Source organism: Vicugna pacos, chromosome 14 (assembly GCF_048564905.1).
Source record: "Vicugna pacos chromosome 14, VicPac4, whole genome shotgun sequence".
Lineage (NCBI taxonomy): Eukaryota > Metazoa > Chordata > Mammalia > Artiodactyla > Camelidae > Vicugna > Vicugna pacos.
In genome coordinates this window covers 7,524,794-7,544,003 of record NC_133000.1, presented here as the reverse complement: position 1 = coordinate 7,544,003, position 19,210 = coordinate 7,524,794, and the positions used below count along the sequence as shown (strand labels likewise).

The window sequence follows — 19,210 nt, the reverse complement described above, 5'->3', positions numbered from 1 at the left end:
AGTTACATTTTTGAAAGAGATCCAATTCAGCTCTTCCTCTAGATCAGAGTTTCTCAACCTCAGCACTACTGATGTTTTTCCTAAGAATTCTCTGTGGTGGGTGGGAATAGGGGTGGTGTTCCTATGCAAGATGTTCAGCAGTATACCTGTCTTCTGTCCACTAGATGCCAGCGCGTGCACGCGCGCGCGCACACACACACACACTCAACTATCATCACCAGTGTGACAACCAAAAATGTTTCCCAACATTATCAAATGTCCCTACAGGGCAAAATCACTCTAGACTGAAACCACTACTACAGGTCAATTCTACTGAAGTTCCAAGTAAGAAACCCACAAATGGGCTTCAAGAGGTCTATGAACCATCTACTCATCTGAAAAAGTACATAAAGATTGCATATATATGAAAATGTGCATTTTTCTGAGGTGAAGGTTCAGAGCTTTTATTACCTAAAAAGGCTCAGGACTCAAAAAAGAAAGTTAAGGAACATTTCCTTTAGTATTTTAAGTGGGTTAAACAACAGCACCAGAAAGCTCCAAATCTGAGCCACATCTGTCTTAAGACCCCACATATTCACCTTCAGTAGGTTGTACTTTGGTTTCTTCTTTTTTTTTTGGCTTTCACCAAGAAATCCATTAGAAGTATACAAAACCAGTCACTGAATTTGCTGAAAGATGTTTTGGAGGAATTATCAACTTCCATTCTATTATCATCCCTATTTAACAAATGAAGAAACGAAGGTCAGTACAAGGTCATGGATCTGCCCAGGATCAGAAAGCTCCTGAATGATGTAACTGGAACTACACCACAGCTGTCTACATGGTTATGTGACTGGAAACAGTAACAGGAGCACATCTAACTTCTTGCTTTCACTTAATTTAAAATCAAAATATACAGCACTATAATTACAGTACATAACCAATAACCACTAACAAACTATCTTCAAAGAACGTAAGATGAATAAAACAAACAGAAATATCAACTATAAGATTAACAATGTCCAAGAGTTAAGTCCAAACCTAAGACTTGCTCAGGGGTAAGCAAAGCTTTTTCTGAGTCTTCACTGAACTCATCTCACTAGGTCAGTGATATAAAGAATAACTTGACAACAAACTTAGAATAAGTATGAAAGTGAGTTTTAGTTAATTATTTTTATTCCTCAATGCAAGCCAAAGTACAATTCAAAGCACTTAAAATACGATTCAATAAAAAGACTCTACAGGAATGGGGAGTCAACACAAGGCACCTGAAAAGTCAGTGATCTCAATGCCTAATCTGATCTAGAAGAAAAAGCAATGATTCTTCAAACTTATTTTAATCACAAAACTTAATCTTTCAACCAGTATCTTAGAACAATGTCTAGTATATTGAACGGATTAAAAGAGAACCACTTTAGCTGAATTTGGGGGATGGGTACCCCAATGCCCCTGACTCTTCTTCTTGTTAAGAAAAGTCCCCAGGGAACAATACAAAAACCACTGATCTGTCAGATGATGATGGAAATGTGAATTATTACAGCCTTTCTGAAAGAAACGTATTAATTACACCTATAAAGTTTTAATGACACATTTCCATCAACCCAGCAATCCCTCTCTTTCAACTCTATTTCACAGGAATAAAAATGCTGACATTAATGCAGAAGAATATTTAACTCAGTACTGCTTATTGTGGGAGAAAAAAAAACCATGGAAAAAACCCTAACTAACATCAACAAAGGAACAGCAATAAGAAATGTGGTAAATCTCTGCCATGGAATATTATGCAGTCATTATAAAGTTGATATAAAGTTATATCAACTCATCTATACTAAAACTCAGGAGTGAGGAAAGTGTTATTCTCAACTCTGCATGTATGTTGCCCATATGGGTACTATAATGACACTTTTGTAAAACAAGCACCACTACAACATACACCAAAAATAAAAGCACCTCTGGGGAGACAGGAAATAAAGTGGAGAAATATTTTCAGAACTAAATTAATAGGAAAATACAAAATTCAAAATTCTTTTATTGTCTGTTAAAATGGAATACAGATATGGTTCGAACTAGGGATTGAAGATAGCTCTCTTACAGATGTGTTATTTCAAAGTGTTTGTAATAGTGTTTTTAAAAAGCAATCCTTAAAGAAAACAAACCAATAATCAATCTATAGGTATTATGAACTGCCACCCTTCGAGCTTTTCTTAATTAACATTTTTTTCCCTTAAAACTGAACTTTCAAATGAAAAGTAGGCAACAGATATTCCAGGTTACATACTATGACAAAGATTCTTAACTGTCAGACACCTCTGCCTGAAACAAGAATAAAATCACAATCTCCCTCTTACTAACCATGGCTCTTCCTCCCTCCTTCCCAACCAGTCTCCCTCTATCTCCCACTGTAAGATCCTAAACAGCACAGAAGAGTTCAATTAGATGATGCAATGAATTCCATCAAATGATCCAACTCTCATCTCCATCCCCATTTCACCTCTCTTCCAGATCTAAAACTCTGTAATTCTACTATCTTATTGTATCATATACTCCTAGTTGTCTGTAATTCTTACTATTCAGCTATCCAACAATATCAGTTAAATCACAGATCCATTAATGCAAATTACTCAATTACAATTACTCATTTTAAAATTAATTTTTGATCTCTTCTTTCTATATTTTCTTAGGAAAACAAACTTAAGTCAGTCAGTACAGAAATTGGTTTTATTATCTTTCACTTTCAAAGAAGGTATTTCTTTTTAACCCCCTGGAAATCACAAATTTTCTTCAGCTAGATGGGTAAAAATTCACAAAAACTGAACTGCATTTTAAAAATAAACACTAGTCAGAAATAAACTTCAAAATACAGACTTCCTTCTGAGATGCAAATAGACAACTCAGAAGATTAGCTTTGTACAAATATCTATAGCTTATCCTACAGAGGTGGCTCCATTTTCTTGTCTATAAAATGTAGGTAACTATTTGCTTAATCGCTGTATAAACTATAAAGCACTACACATACAGCTACCAAACTGTGCACCGAGACATCTTGGAACACCATGACCACCACAGCAAACTCACAGGTATTGTAGGATACTTTTAATTATGAAGGAAAACACGGCGATTGTCAAAAGCTGTCAAACACGAGGTGAACTACTAGCTCAAGGGAGTACCATTTCAACAGGAGATCATTCTACGTTCCTTTTGATGGTTACCATGTCTTTGAGAAACTGGGTTTGGGGCAGTTGATGTGACAACAAGTACTGCATGGAAATCAATGTGAAACAGGAAATGCAGGTGGCAGTGTCGAATCTGATTCTAGTAAGACTTTAGAACTTGTACATGCCCAACAGGCATACAAATCCCATCAATAAGTAACTGTCGCTATTTAATAATAAAAAAGAACTATTTTTTTTCTTTCAATGTAAGTGTAATTCTTCGACCATAAGTACTTATTAAGCTATTGTGCCTAACTAAACAGAATTGTTAGGTATTATTTTTCACTATGAAAAAATGATGAAACACTAAAAGCACCATGAACCAAGAAATTCTCAATGCAGGGATTCTCACAGACGTTTTGCACCATGGTACAACATTGACCCTATCTACACTGGTGACAGGGCAATGAAAATTAAAAATTGTGAACACTGAAAAAATACCAAAAATGAGTAAGATGGCAACAGGCTTATCACCATCACATTTCGTTCTAGAAAAGCAGGAGACAAAACTAAAGGTTGAATACAGTAATTAAATAAGGGGGAAAAAATAAGGGAAAAAAACCCCAAATGTTGTTGTATTATGTTGGTTTATTTAAAGACAAGTCAGTCTCATAGCGTTGGTTACCTAACAACAGTTTTCACTCTAGCAGATGAGCTCACTTTCAAACAAAATCTCCCACTATACTCTAAATTACACAATATTTAAAAAGCAGAAGTCTCTGTTTGCTGATGAGGAGCCTAGAACCATAGTCTGGCCTACCTCCTCCACACTTCTGACAGTATTCACTGGAACCTCTTTAACAATTAGTTTTAGGTTGCTGCAGGGAAGGAGGGAGGCCTTCCCTTACCTTCAATTAGGTGGCTCAGCTTTATAGAGGATTAAATAATAGATTCTTTGAGGAGGCACAATCCATGGCCTAAAGCTAGGACAATGACTTTCAAACTTATTTTTTTAACTGCAATACAACCCAGTATATAAATACAATGGAAAAAAAGTCTCAATTATATTCTTCTCGTATGTAATTCATTCTGAGATTTTTCTACACAAATTGAAACATGGTTTACAAAACTCTGGCCTAAAAAATTACCTCAGTGACTTCTCAACCTAAAATAAATAAATAGATAATTTAAAGTGCATTAAGAGAGAAGGAGAAAAGAGAGAACAAATTTATTATTTGGAAATAATATAACAAAATCTTAAGATTTTCACCTCACCATCCATTCCAAAAAACAAATAAAAACAACAGAAAAGGCAGGGAGAGGGAGAATAAGGAAGGAGTGAATCTGCATGAATAAGAGCTGACTGTAAAAAAAAAAAATCATCAAAATTTTATCTCTAGTTAAGAAAGAACTTTCCAACTTGAAAATAAGAATAAATCTTTAACTCTTTTTCAACACAACTGCTGATTTTACAGTGGTCAACTACATTATCACATTTCTTTCTCCTACTCCCCCAAACCATTAAAATGGTCAAATAAACAAAAACTAAGGAAAAAATGACAGCAGTGTCAGAAATCAAAAGATCACCAATACTGATAGTCAACACAAGCAAAACCAGGACTCAGTAGAACACCTCAACTCAGAATTGGGGTCGGGGAGGAGAGGACTGAATGAAGACAAGAAGATAAAAGTTCCTTAGCTTTGGGCCACCATAATTAACAAACAAGCAAACAGAATCTTCCAATAATATACTCTTACCTCTACAGCAACACCTTTCCTAATTCCTGCCAGTAATCTCAGCTCAAAGAACACAGCAAACAATAGGATTCTGAAAGTCCACCAGAAACCAAAATAGAATTAAGAGATAAAGACTTTGCACTTGAGCTTTCTTGACTTGGCATAGACTGTAAGACACATCAAGTTGGGGTTTTGTGACCCAGATGCTCTCTCAGCCATCTGTTTTGCTCACAGGAGACACAAGCCCTACCAGTGTGCTCCCAACCCACATACCCTAAAAATAATTCTACTTTTAAAGCCTGCCTCAGTTATTTACCAAACTTGGGATAAGTCACAAAGAGAAAAAACTAGAGCTACCCATTCCCTTAGAAGGACCCATCTAGAGAAAATAATTCTAATTGGTACAATGGCTAAAGAAGCCCACACCTGCTACCAATAATGACTAATTGAGAATTTCACTTACAAATATAACTGAATAAGGATAAATCAACAAAGACAACAGGAGAGTCAGAATCCAAAATAGGTACACAAACTGAGAATGAGAGAAAAGGCCAAATAAAATAAAGTTAATACAAAAAGACACAACAGAAAGTTTTTTAATTAGTACTGGCAATGAAATGTGGAGAAACTTGTATACATAGTAACTAAAGTAAGCTGCTATGAAAAGCAGCAATAGTAAAACAGAGAATTCTAGTGACCTGAGGGCATGATAAATCCCAACTGGAAGGGATGAGGGGAGAGAGAACTATACCAACAAAAGCAGTGAAGAGCTCAACAAATACACTTAAAAAAATTGAACACTCATATCCAGTAGTATACAGTCTATCTATTATGAAGGGTCCAAATGCGTCAACAGAAAACTGTAATACTGTTGAACTCATATAAAGAAAAATCTACAAGAGCATTTCCATAATCCACCTTCTCTTCTATACTCCCCATCTCTCCATTCTCGTAAAAACAGGATGACTTGAAACTTGGGCAGTAAGCAGTATGCACATGGAGATTCAAGAGGGCAAATGTCCATATCAGCACTGTGCCAGCTACAAGAAGGAAGTTGAACCTGAGAGTCATCCTTTAAGCATGGACCTTAGAAAGTTCCCAGGATATAATAAATCCTGTATTTAGCAGGTGCAGAAGCAAATCCTCTGTGGACTTTAAAAAAAAAAAAAACTTCTCAGTGTAGGTGCCCAAATTTTCCACATATTAAGCTCAACAAAACATGAATTCTATTCAAGGATCACCAAACACATAAGAAAATGAATACCACATGCGAGATTCATGCACCACTGAATTCAAATATTAAAATTTGATTGCCAAAAGGTAAAATATGAATGAAATGCTAAAAGAAAACTGTTAAATGAAATTACAAAATAAGCTAGCAGGAAGAGGCTGCTGAAAATAACCAGAAAGACTGGGGGACAGGGATTGTAATAAAAGTAACAGTTGATCTCAAAATTTCCATGGACCATTTAAAGAGATTAAAATTGGATAGAAAAAGTCATAAATGTTAGCAATCTGAATCAACTACCTAAAATGCAGGGTCAAGAGACAAACAGATGAGAGATTTTAAAGGGATTTAAGAGATACTGGATGACAAAGAGAAATGTAAACTATAACTGTAGCTACTACAACTTGGTAATGAAATCACAGCATAAAAAGATACTTGTGACACTGAAAATATAAAGGAAGAAGAGTAAAAGGATAAAACTTTAATAGGTGAGTGACAATAAATTGTTATCAGCAGAAAAAGGACTATTTATAAGATGTTTTATGTAAACCTCATAGTAACTACACCAAGCAAAAATCTAGAGGAGACACAAAACAAATAAGGCAGAGATTGAGCAAATCGCCCTGGAAACCCACCTACAAAGGTAAACAGAAAGAAAACGAAACATCGGAAAGACAAAATAACCAGAAGGCAAAAGATAAAATGGCAGCAGTAAACCCTTACATATCAATAATGACCCTAAATGTAAACTGACCTCACCTACCAAAAGACACAGTAGCTGAATGAATTTAAAAAAAAGACCCAACTATATGCTGCCTATAGGAGACTCACTTCAGCTCTACAGACATACTAGACTTAAAAGTGAAAGGACAGAAGATGATATTCCAAGCAAATGGAAATCAAAAGCAGGCAGGCAGAGCATACTTGTATCAGACAAAACAGACTTCAAGCCAAAAGAGTAACAAGAGACAAAGGTCATTATGTAATGATAAAGGGATCAACATGTACAGACATAACAAAACTAAGTGTAAATGCCCCTAACACTCAAGCACTGAAAATATTAAGCAAATACTAACAAATCTTAAAGGAGAAATAGACAACAATACAATAATAATATGGGACTTCAAACTCCCCCTATCAGCAATGGATAAATCATCCAAACAGAAAATCAGTAAGGAAACAATGGAATTGAACCACACCTTAGAACATATAGACTTAACAGACATATAAAGAACAATTAATCCAACAGCAGCAGAATACACATTCTTCTCAAGTGCACATGGAACATTCTCCAGAATAGATCTTAGGCCACAAGACAAATCTTGGCAAATTTGAGAAAACTGAAACTATACCAACTATCTTTTGGAACCAGAAAAAGAAGAACAAATTAAGTTCAAAGTTAGTAAAAGAAAGGAAACAATAAAGGTCAGAGCAGAAATAAGAGAGACCAGGAAAACAATGAAAAGGATCAAAATGACATTAAGAGGTGGTTCTTCAAAAAGATAAACAAAATAGACAAACCTTCAGCTACTTCAAAAAAAAAAAAGAAAAGAAGACTCAAAATTAAAGACAAAAAGGAGACATTACAACTGATAATACAGAAATACATAGAATCATAAGTGACTACTAAGAACAATTTTTATGCCAACAAATTACATAACCTAGAGGAAACTGATACATTTCTAGAAACAATCTATCAAGACTAAATCAAGAAGAATCATAAAATTTGAACAGATCAATAATGAGAAGAGATTGTATCAATAATTTAAAACCTCCCAACACAGAAAACTCCAGGACCAGACAGCTTCAATGGAAAATTCTACCAAACATTTAAAGAATTAACACAAATCCTCCTCAAACTCTTCCAAAATATTAAGAAAAAGGGAATATGTTCTAACTCATTCTACGAAGTCAGCATTACCTTGATACAAAAACCAGATAAGGATACTATAAGAAAAAATATATAGACCAATATTCCTTATGAATATAGATGCAAAAATTCTCAATTAGCAAGCCAAATTCAAGAACACATCAAAAGGTGGGGGAGGATAAAGCTCAGTGGTAGATACTTAGCATGCACAAGGTCCTGAGTTCAATCCCCAGGACCTCCATTAAAATAAATAAATCTAATTACCTCCACCCTTGGGGTGGGGGTAGGGGGGAGTATACATCAAAAGATCATACACCATGGCCAAGTGGGATTTATCCCTGGGATATAAGGATTGTTCAATATATGCAAGTCAATAAATGTAACATATCATATCGATAAAATAAAAGATTAAAATCACATGATCATCTCAAAAGACACAGAAAAAGCACTGGCAAAATACAAAAATCCTTTCATGATGAAAACCCCAACACAGAGGGTATGGAAGGAACATACCTCAACATAACAAATGTCATATAAGACAAACCCACAACTAACGTTATGTTCAATGGAAAGAAATTCAAAGTGTTTCCTCTAAGATCCAGAACAAGACAAGGATGCCCATTTTCATCATTCCAACTCAAAATATTACTGCAAGTCCTAGCTAAAACAGTTACACAAGATGGACAGGTAAGAAGCATCCAAATTAGTAAAACAGTTGCTATTTGCTAATGACATGATCTCATATATAGAATCCCAAAAAATTTAACAAAAAACTATTTAAATTAATCAATAACTTTGGTTAAGGGGCAGGATACAAAATCAACATACAAAAATGAGCTGCAGTCCTTTATACTAATGATGAAGCATTGGAAAAATAAAGATAACTATTCAAGCTACAACAGCATCAAAAAAAATTTTTTTATCAACAAATTTAACCAAGGAAGTGAAAGATCTGCATAATGAAAACTACAAGACTCCACTAAAATAAATCAAAAACACAAACAAATGGAAAGATTTCTCATGTTCATGAATCAAAAGAATATTGTTAAAGTGGCCATACTACTCAAAGCTATACACAGATTAAACATAACCTCCATGAAACAAAAATGACATTCTTCATAGGAATAGAAGAAATAATCCTAAAATTTGTATGGGCCCACAAAAGACCCCAAACAGCCAAAGCAATACTAAGAAAAAAAGAATAAAGCCAAAGACACCACACTTTCAGACTTCAAACTATACCATAAAACCACAGTAATAAAAACACAGAAAACAGACACATCAGCTAATGGAACAGAACAGAGAGTCCAGAATTAAACCCTGGCATATATGGTCAAATAATATTTAACAAGGAAGCCAAAAATACCCAAAGGGAAAAGAATAGTCTCTTCAAGAAACAATGCTGGGAAAACTGGAGAAATATATGCATAACAAAAAAACTGGTCCCCAATCACACAACACTCACAACTAACAAAAATTAACTCAAAATGGATCAAAGACAAAACAAGACTTGATACCATTAAACTCCTGGAAGGAAATGCAGGTAAGAAGCTGGCCAATATTGGTCTTAGCAATGATTTTTTTGGACACGACACCAAAAGCACAAACAGCAAAGGTAAAAATCAACAAATGGAACTACATCAAACTCAAAAACTTCTGTACAGCAAAAGAAATAACAAAGTGAAAAAAATGCACAGAGAGAAATTTCCCAAACCATATATCAGACAACGGGTTAATATACAAAATATACAAAGAATTTAATAACAAAAATACAAACAATGCAATTAAAAAGTGGGCAGAAAAAATAAAGACATTTTTCCCAAAAGAACATCAAAATGGCCAACAGGCACATGAAAAGATGCTCCGTATCACTAATCATCAGGGAATGCAAGTCAATACCACAATGAGATATCTAACAGGGGAGAGTATAGCTCAGTAGTAGTGTGCTTAGCATGAACAAGGCCCTGGGTTCAATCCCAGTACCCCCATTAAAAAATTAATTAATTAAACCTAATTACCTTCCCCCCACCAAAAAAAAAAAGAGAGAGAGAGAGATCTATGATTAAGAAGGCAAGAGACAAAAGGTGCTGGCAAAGATGAGGTGTAAAGCAAACCCTTATACGTTGTTGCTGGGAATGTAAATTGGTCTAGCCACTATGGAAAGCAACAATGGAGGTAGGTTCCTCAACAAATTAAAATAGATCTACCATACAAACCAACAATTACACTTCTGCAATTACACTTCTCAGTATATACCCAAAGGAAATGAAAACAGGATTTTGATGAGTTCATGCATCTCCCGGTTTATCACAACTTCATTTACTATATCCAAAATATGGAATCAACCCAAATATCCATCAGTGGATAAATGGATAATATAGAAGTAATACATACACACAAAGGAATTATTATTCAACCATAAGAAAGAAGGATAACCTGCCATTGCAATAACACAGATGTAACTTTAGCATATTATGCTAAGTGAGACAAATCTGACAAAGTACTGTATGTTATCACTTATAAGTAGACTCCAAAAAGTTGAACCCATAAAAAAAAAAATTGGTGCTTACCAGGGGGTGCATGGAGTAGGGAAAAAGGGGACAACATTGATGGTGTTTAGGGGTACAAATTTATAAGTAGAAGATAAGCCATAGAAATTGAATGCACAGAATAATGAACACAGAAATAATATTGTACTGTAGGCAATGTGATTAATATCGCTACATCTACACTTATACAACATATAAATGTATCATAGTAACCTGTTGTACATCTTACACAATGTTACATGTTAAATTTATTCAATTAAAACGAAACTTTAATAAAAAAGAAAAGACTGTGCTAAAATGAAAATAACTGTTTAAAAAAGAAATAAAAGGAAGCAAAGAAAAAGGAAAGGTAGGACAAATAGAAAATGGAAACTATAAGAAAAAGAAAAGCAGTTGCTTACATTATTATCAATGGGCAAAAAGATTTTAAAAGACAAAGAATTATAGGACATAGAGAGGTCATCAAAAATTATTAAAATATTCTAATCACCAGGAAAGTAATTTAATTTTATTTATTTTTTTATTGAAGTACAGTCAGTTTACAATGTTGTTAATTTTTGGTGTACAGCACAGTATTTGTTATACATATATATATATATTCCTTTTCATATTCTTTTTAATTATAGGTTATTACAAGGTTATTATGGTTCCCTGTGCTATACAGTAGGTCCTTGTTTTATCTATTTTATATATAGTAGTTTGTTATCTGAAAATCCTGAACTCCCAATTTATCCCCCTCACCTCTCCAGGTAACCATAAGTTTGTTTCCTATGTCTGTCTCTTTCTGTTTTGTAAATTTCATTTGTCTATTTGTGTCATTTTTTTCAGATTCCACATATAAGTGATATCATACAGTATTTTTCTTTCTCTTTCTGGCTTACTTCACTTAGTATGACAATCTCCAGGTCAAAGAATGTTGCTGCAAATGGCATTTTACTCTTTTGATGGCTGAGTAGTATTCCATCATACTTATCATACATATCAAGTATTCCTTCTAAAATCAGAAACAATAATAATAATATATATACCACAACTTCTTGATCTAGTCATCTGTTGATGGACATTCAGGTTCCCTTCATGTCTTGGCTATTATATATAGTGCTGCTATGAACACCAGGGTGCTAGCTTCAATTAACACTTGAAATATGGTTGGTATGTCTTAGAAACTGGATTTTTAATTTTATTTAATTTTCATTAATTTAAATTTAAATCGCCACATGTGGCTAGTGGCTACTATATTGGGCAGTACACTTATATTATGACCAAATTCAATTTTTCCTAATAACCCAAGATTGGTTTATGACCAGAAAGGTATCTATCAGTATCACTTACCACATCAACACATTGAAGGAAGAAATAAAACTGTCTCAACACATGAAAAATCAATACCCCTTTGCTAAAGATACAAGAAAAGGAAATATGGTTACCTGATAAAGGTTACCTACCAAAAACCAACAAAAAACATCATTCTTAATGGTGAAACATATCAAGTATTTCTTTCAAAATCAGAAACAATAATAATTCCACTATCACTACTACTCTTTAATATTTACCAGAAGACTCTAACTAGTACTCTAAGAAAAGTAAATGAGTGGTATAAGGATTAGAAAGAAACTATTATTTATATTTGCAGGTGACACAATCTGCTATACAGAAATTCATAAATAGAAAAATATTAGAAAACTAAAAGCTTAGCAAGATGGACAGATTACCATGCAAAAATCTACTGTATTTCCATATACTAGTCAAAGCAGCTGAAAATGTAATTTAAAATCAAAAGTATAAGGTGCGTTTTTAGAATCTAAGCAAACATGTTTAAGACCTACATGATGAAAACTACAATACCTTATTAAAAAACATAAAGTATAACTGATTACAGGTGTATTATGTTCATATCATAAAGATATTCACTATGATAAAGATGTCAATTCTCCCCCAAAGTATTCTAGATATATAATTCAACAGAGCACCTGAAAGACTTTAGCACCAATTTTAAAATTATCTGGATGTGCAAAAAGTCAGAACACCCATGAAAAATAAAGTAGAGGGAATGTGTCCTACCAGATAGCAAAAGTTATTACAGTGAGGATAGACAAATAGATCATGGAACAGAACTGAGTCCAGAAATAGACCCACACACATATGGAAACTTGATTATGAGAGTTAGTTTTACAGATCAATGCAGAAAAGACAGTCTTTATTAAAGGAATCTGAATATTCATAAAGGAAAAAAAGAATTTCAAGGCCTATCCCACTGTTGGCGGCGAAAAAGATATAACAGCACCCCCAATAAACTAAAATGAAAGACGAAGGTTTAAAACAAGAGATGTGTTTTATTATCCAAGTCTGGAAAGATTTCTTAAATCAAACTAAATGTAATTAAATACATAAATCAAAAAATAAAAGACTGATAAGTTTTACTACATTAAAATTAATACCTCATATGGGAAAAGGTATTTGCAATTCAACTTTTTTTTAAAGCTAGCAACCAGAATACACTAAGAACATCAATAAACAGTGAAGAAAAACAACCCAACAGAAAAAAAATGTCACTATCAGGTGTATCACAAGAGGAAAAAAATCTAGTAAACATTTGACAAGTGTCTTATTTATCTCATATTTTTACATTGCAAAAATGCCAAAACAATGTGGATATGTGCCTGCCTCCCCTACAATCATTACACCCCTCTTTGATAACATAGCTGCAATGAATTTAGGGTAGTAGTAACATCTAAGTCCATTAAATAGGCCCTAACTAGCCAAGATAATCAGTATAGTTCCCCCTCCCTAGAGAGTAAATGGATGGTTTAAGGTAAAATAGATTTAAGCTATGAGGATACAGCAATTCTCTAAGTCAGGGGTACTGATTCAGAGGTGGTTCAATCATAGCTCAGGAATCTGTTTTAGATGAGGCAAGTAATAAATATGTACATGATTTCACTGTCTCACTAGTGTGCGATGGCTCTCTCGCAAACAAGTTCACTCTGCAAAGACTGTCAACATCAGAGAATTTATTAATGATTCACTCCGCAAAGACTGTCAACATCAGAGAATTTATTAATGAAAGAATTCTATTGATCGGCAAAAAAAAAAAAGCACAAGATTATCTAAATTAAACTGCTCACTATTCCTGATTTATATAAATATCTTACAGCAAAACAGGATGAGAAAGAAAATTCTTCAACACGATAAACTAGTTTTCAGAAGTAAAGAACAAATAATTAAACTTAATTACAAAACACTAGACCATTTCTACTGAGACTAGTGAAAAGCCTCACAATATTCATTTGGATTTGTGACATGTTAAGGAACGAAATTTCCTAATCCAGCTACATTCAACAACAAAAAAGGGTTTACTGTCAGGAAAATGAACAGTAATCCCAAAGTAGAGAAGGTTTTCGGTATGGTTCCATTACTGCTCCTGGTTCTAATTCGGTCCCATTTCTTTGACTCTTCCCTTAGCCCCATGCCAGTTTCAACCTCAAGATACCAGGCAATGGCAACATAGACTACATTTTTTTGTATTTACATGCAGAGATAGGTATAACAGCAAAATGCTGAAAATTGCCTACATGTCCTGCATTGGAAAAGTTAAGCAATTTTTGGTATACACATACAAAACTAAAATTGATGAGGCAATTTATGTGCTGACCCAGATCAAAGTCCAAAATACGTATTAAATTGAAGCAGCAAAACAATACACATATATACTACGATCTCCATTTGTGTTTTTAAAATATAAAATTGTTTAAAAGAGAAGAATTGTCACTTCTAGCTTAGCATCCTGACAAATTTCTAGAACCCAAGATGTAACTGTATTTCACAGTGTTAGGGAAGTCTCTGGCTGGAGGCAAGTACATATGAAAATACTTCAGTATTTTGAAAAGAAAAGTTTACTTTTAGATTGGCAAATTATTGTATTTATTATATAATAAATGAAAGAATAAAACTAACAGTCGCTAAGCACCTATTTGCGAGGAGCTACATAAGTTACTTTTATGTACTTTGTGTTATTCCAGTAACCCTGAGATACATGATGTTCTCTTAGAGATTAAGAGAAGCAACATGTCCACAGTCCACAAGGTCGTAACACTTGTAATTGATAAAGCCAGACTTAATTTCAAATTTAATTCCAATGGAACACTCTTCAGACATTAAATGGACCTTGAGGGCATTAAGATAAGTGAAATAAGTCAGAGAGAAAAAGACAAATACCCTATGATATCACTTATATGTGGAATCTAAACAGAACAGAAAACAAATAACCAAATTCATAGCTACAGGGAACAATTTAGATTGGTGGTTGCCAGAGGTAGAGGAAGAGGTGGGCAAAATGGGTGGACATGGTCAAAAAGTACAAATTTTCAGTTATAAAGTAAGTAAGTCATGGGGATGTAACATGGTGACTATATACAATAATACTGCATTGTACATTTGAGATTTGCTAAGAGTAAATTTTAAAAGAAAAAACTCCTAACCATGTGTGGTGATAGAGGTTAACTATAATTAGGCTTATTGTGGTGATCATTTCACAATATATACAAATATCAAATCATTATATTGTATACCTGAAACTAATATGTCAATTACATCTCAATTTTAAAAATTTTAACTTTAAAATTTTCACTAGTCCTTATCTTCCATTATTTCCCCATACATTTAACTTTCCACAACTTGCCACCCTTAGAAACTCAAGAATCCTTTTCCTCTGTCCTGTCACTTCTCTAAAAATGCATTATTCTTTTTCTAACTTGTAAGGTCCCATCCAGCAAACTTAAGATAGATTGAGAAAAAAGGTTTTTCTCTGCCATACAACAGATTAGCAAGAGAAAAGACAGACTTTTATTCACATATGTATGTATACAAACAAGTTTACAGAAAAATGTGACTCAAGGAGATGTTTAGAATCTGGGACTTATATAGCACCTTAATAAGTGAAGGGCACTTACAGGAAAATAAATGACTTTTTGGAAAGATAAATGGGCCCTTACAAGAACAGATGAGAGACAAGGTAGTTCTGTGACAATGTCTATTTAGGTATGGTGTAGCAACTTTTCATCTCCAGTGATAAGAGTCAATCTTCCCTGGCTGCTCCCCAAAAGGGAATTTATGACAATTGAGTTCTTTGGGGAAACTCCGTTTTTAGGCAGGTTAAGAGATTTCTTCTCAAAATAACTTTTATGCCATGGTCACTTATTCTGGACTCCTTTAAGTGTCAAGACTATAACAACAGAAGAGAGAGACTAGGCTCAACTCTGAATACAAGGATAAGTGGGAATTTTTAACAAAAACAAAAAAACTTTTATAGCTCAAAGGACAATATCAACAAAGTAAATGACAACCAACAGAATGGGAGAAAAATTACATAATCATAACTGATAAGGGGCTTATATCTACAATATATAAAGAATTATTACAACTCAGTTTTAAAATGTGACAAAGGCTCTGAATAGTATTCCAAAGAAGATATGCAAATGGTTAATACACACATGAAAAGTTGCTCAACATCTTTAACCATCAGGAAATGCAAATCAAAATCCCAACGACATACTTGTTCACACCCACTAGAATGGCTGTAATCAAAAACACAGACAACAATAACACGTGTGGACAAGGATGTAGAGAAATTAAAACCTTCACACACTGATGGTGGGAATGTTAAATGATACTGCAGCTTTGGAAAACAGTCTGGTATTTTCTCAAACAGTTAAACAGTTACCAAATGATCCTACATATATATCCAGAGAAATAAAAAGGTATGTCTGCACATAAACTTGTACACAAATGCTCATTATAGTATTATTCATAATAGCTAAAGCAGAAACAACTCAAATGCCCATCAACTAATGAATGGATAAATTATTGTCTACCCATACAATGAAATATTTGGCAATAAAAAGAAATGAAGTACTAACATATAATACTACAAGATTGCTGAACATTGAAAACATTAAGTTAAAGATACCAATTACAAAGGACTAAATAATAAATGATTCCACTAATATGAAGTGTATGGAATAGGCATATCTCTGGAGACAGAAAGCAGATCAATGACTGCAGGATGGAGGAACGAGGGTGAGATGCTAGGGGGTGTTGGCTAAGAAATGTAGGTTTCTTTTGGGATAATGAAATGTTCTAAAATTATAGTAATAATGCGTAACTCTGTAAATATACTAAACCACTGAGCTATACACTTTAAATTAGTGAACTGTATGGTATACGAATTATATCGAAACAAAGATGTTTAAAAATATCAATGTGATAAAAACTATAATAAAAGCATGTACCAGTCCAGGCAAAGAATCAGGAGTCTGACAATGTATAGTAGGGATAAGGAAACCTTCCCTGAGAAATCACACTTCAGTAAATCTCCAAAAAAGATGCACAAAGTCTGCCAACAGAACAAATCTAGGCAGAGGATTTCAGACGAAATTAAAAGCAGATGGAAATGCATAGACATGCAAGAGAATATGACAGTACAGGGTAATTTCACATAGCCAGAACTCAGAAATTCTGTTGCGAAGTAACTAAAGATTCTGCTGGAGAGGGAAGCAGAGGCAGATTCATCAAGAACCCTAAATGATCAAATTTATTTTTTTCTTGTGAGCAATGAGAATTTAAAGTTTTAACCAAGGGAATAAAATGATCAAATGTCTTTTACATAAACTATTTTGACAGTTCCTGGAAGATGGACTAGAAAAAGGTAAGAATAGAACTTAAGAGACTGATTAGGAAGTTACTAATTTTTTAAATTTACTTTTTTAGTGAATAAAACATTCTTTAAATTTTATAGTGCTTTACAATTGTCAGAGGTTTCACACACAATTTCATAAAATCCCATAATAACCCTTTCTTTAATCCCCTATCCCTATTTTGTCCCTTTCTCCCCTTCCTTCTCCCACTGGTTTGCTCTCTATAAAAAAGCTCTTTTTCGTGGCACCTCAGAGGCAGTCAGCTGCTTCAGAATGAAGTTGAACATCTCTTTCCGAGGCACTGGTTGCCAGAAACTCACTGAAGTGGATGATAAATGCAAACTTCATACCTTTTATACAAAGCATATAGCTATAGAAGTTGCTGCTAATGTTCTGGGTGAAGAAATGGAAGGGTTGTATAGTCCAAATCAGTAGCGGGAAATGATAAACAAGGTTTCCCTATGAAGCAGGGTGTCCTGATCCATGGCTGTGTCTGTTTGCTACTGAGTTAAGGTGAAGTTCTGGTATAGATCAAGGAAAACTGGAGAAAGAAAGTGCAAATTTGTTCAGGGTTGCATTGCGAATGCCAATCTAAGTGTTCTCAATTTGGTCATCATAAAAAAAGGGACAGAGAGGATATTCCTGGACTCACTGATAGAACTGTGCCTCATCGCCCTGGGGTCCAAAATAGCTAGAATTCACAAACTTTTCAATCTCTCTAAAGATGATGTCTGCCAGCATGTCATGAGAAAGCACCTAAACAGAGAGAGTAAGAAACCAAGGACCAAAGCACCCAAGATGCATGCAGTGTTTGTTACTCCACATGTTCTGTAATACAAACAACAATCTATTTGCCCTGAAAGAACAGCATGCTAAGAAAAATAAGGAAAGGCTGCAGAATATGCTAAACTTTTGACCAAGAGAATGAAGGAGGTCAAAGAAAAACACAAGGAACAAACTACCAAGAGACAGAAGCTGTCCTCTCTGAGAGCTTCTATCTCCAAGTTCAGTCAAAAATAAGATGTTCCAAGAGTAACAAATAAATAAGGTCAGATATTAAAAAAAGAGAGAGAGAGAAGGAAAAAGAATCATGAGGATCTGGATTAAACCAAAAGCAATAAACATAAAGAGGAAGAGAAGGTGTGAGAGATTACAGAAATAGTAAATTTAATAACTAATTGGACAAAGAAGAAAAACCAATTAAGGAATGAAAACCAGGAGTCAGGTCAAACTTCAGATGTTGATTTGGGGGTAACCAACATAGAATGGAAGCCACAGAAATGAATGACCCTATGCAAGCAAAGCTCAGAAAGGAAATGAGGGGGAAAAAAACCCCAAAATACTGTACAATAGTTTTTCCTCAAATTGAAATGTCCCTATATAACCAATTCACACCAGTAAAACCCATAATTAATTATTATATTAGGAAACTAACCATAAAGGTTAATAATACTTCATGAAAAAATTAGATAGCTCTAAAAAGAAAAGGGTGACAACTTCAGTCTCATTTATGTTTTTCTGTAAGAAAGGTTTTAAAGGTTTAGACTAAAGGCAGCATGGTATAATATTAAGAGGAGAAGAAATAACAACATACTGAGTACCTGTCTAGCCTGTGCTCACAGTTCTAAACACTTAATGTGTATTAATTCATTTAATCCTCACCAGCAACCTTTGGAGGTAAGCAATCTCCTTTCCTAGAAAGTGACGCACAAAGAGGTTAAGTAATTTGCCCAAGGCGGAAAGGCTAGTAAGGTCTGGGACAAGGACTCTTAACACAGTTCCAGAGCCCACATATGTTACCACTGTACTGGCTCTCAAAGCAAAAAAGCAAAAACATGATAATACCTTGGTTCAAATGTTGGGTCTACAGCCAATCTTGGCATATTGGTAACTTAAGCAGCTCAGTCTGTCTCCTCAGCTATAAGAAGGAAATAATGACACTATCACAGGATTATTATGAGTATATAGTAATGAATATAAAACACCCGGCTAATTATTACCAA

At 34.1% G+C, this 19,210-nt stretch overlaps 1 protein-coding gene and 1 pseudogene across 6 annotated transcripts in view; one reads left to right on the top strand and one right to left on the bottom strand.

Moving 5' to 3' along the window:
- The window catches only part of PDS5B (PDS5 cohesin associated factor B), a 162,446-nt gene that overhangs the window by 121,270 nt on the left and 21,966 nt on the right, over nucleotides 1-19,210 (bottom strand). The window lies entirely within an intron of this gene.
- LOC102542081 (small ribosomal subunit protein eS6-like) lies at nucleotides 17,481-18,227 on the top strand (annotated as a pseudogene).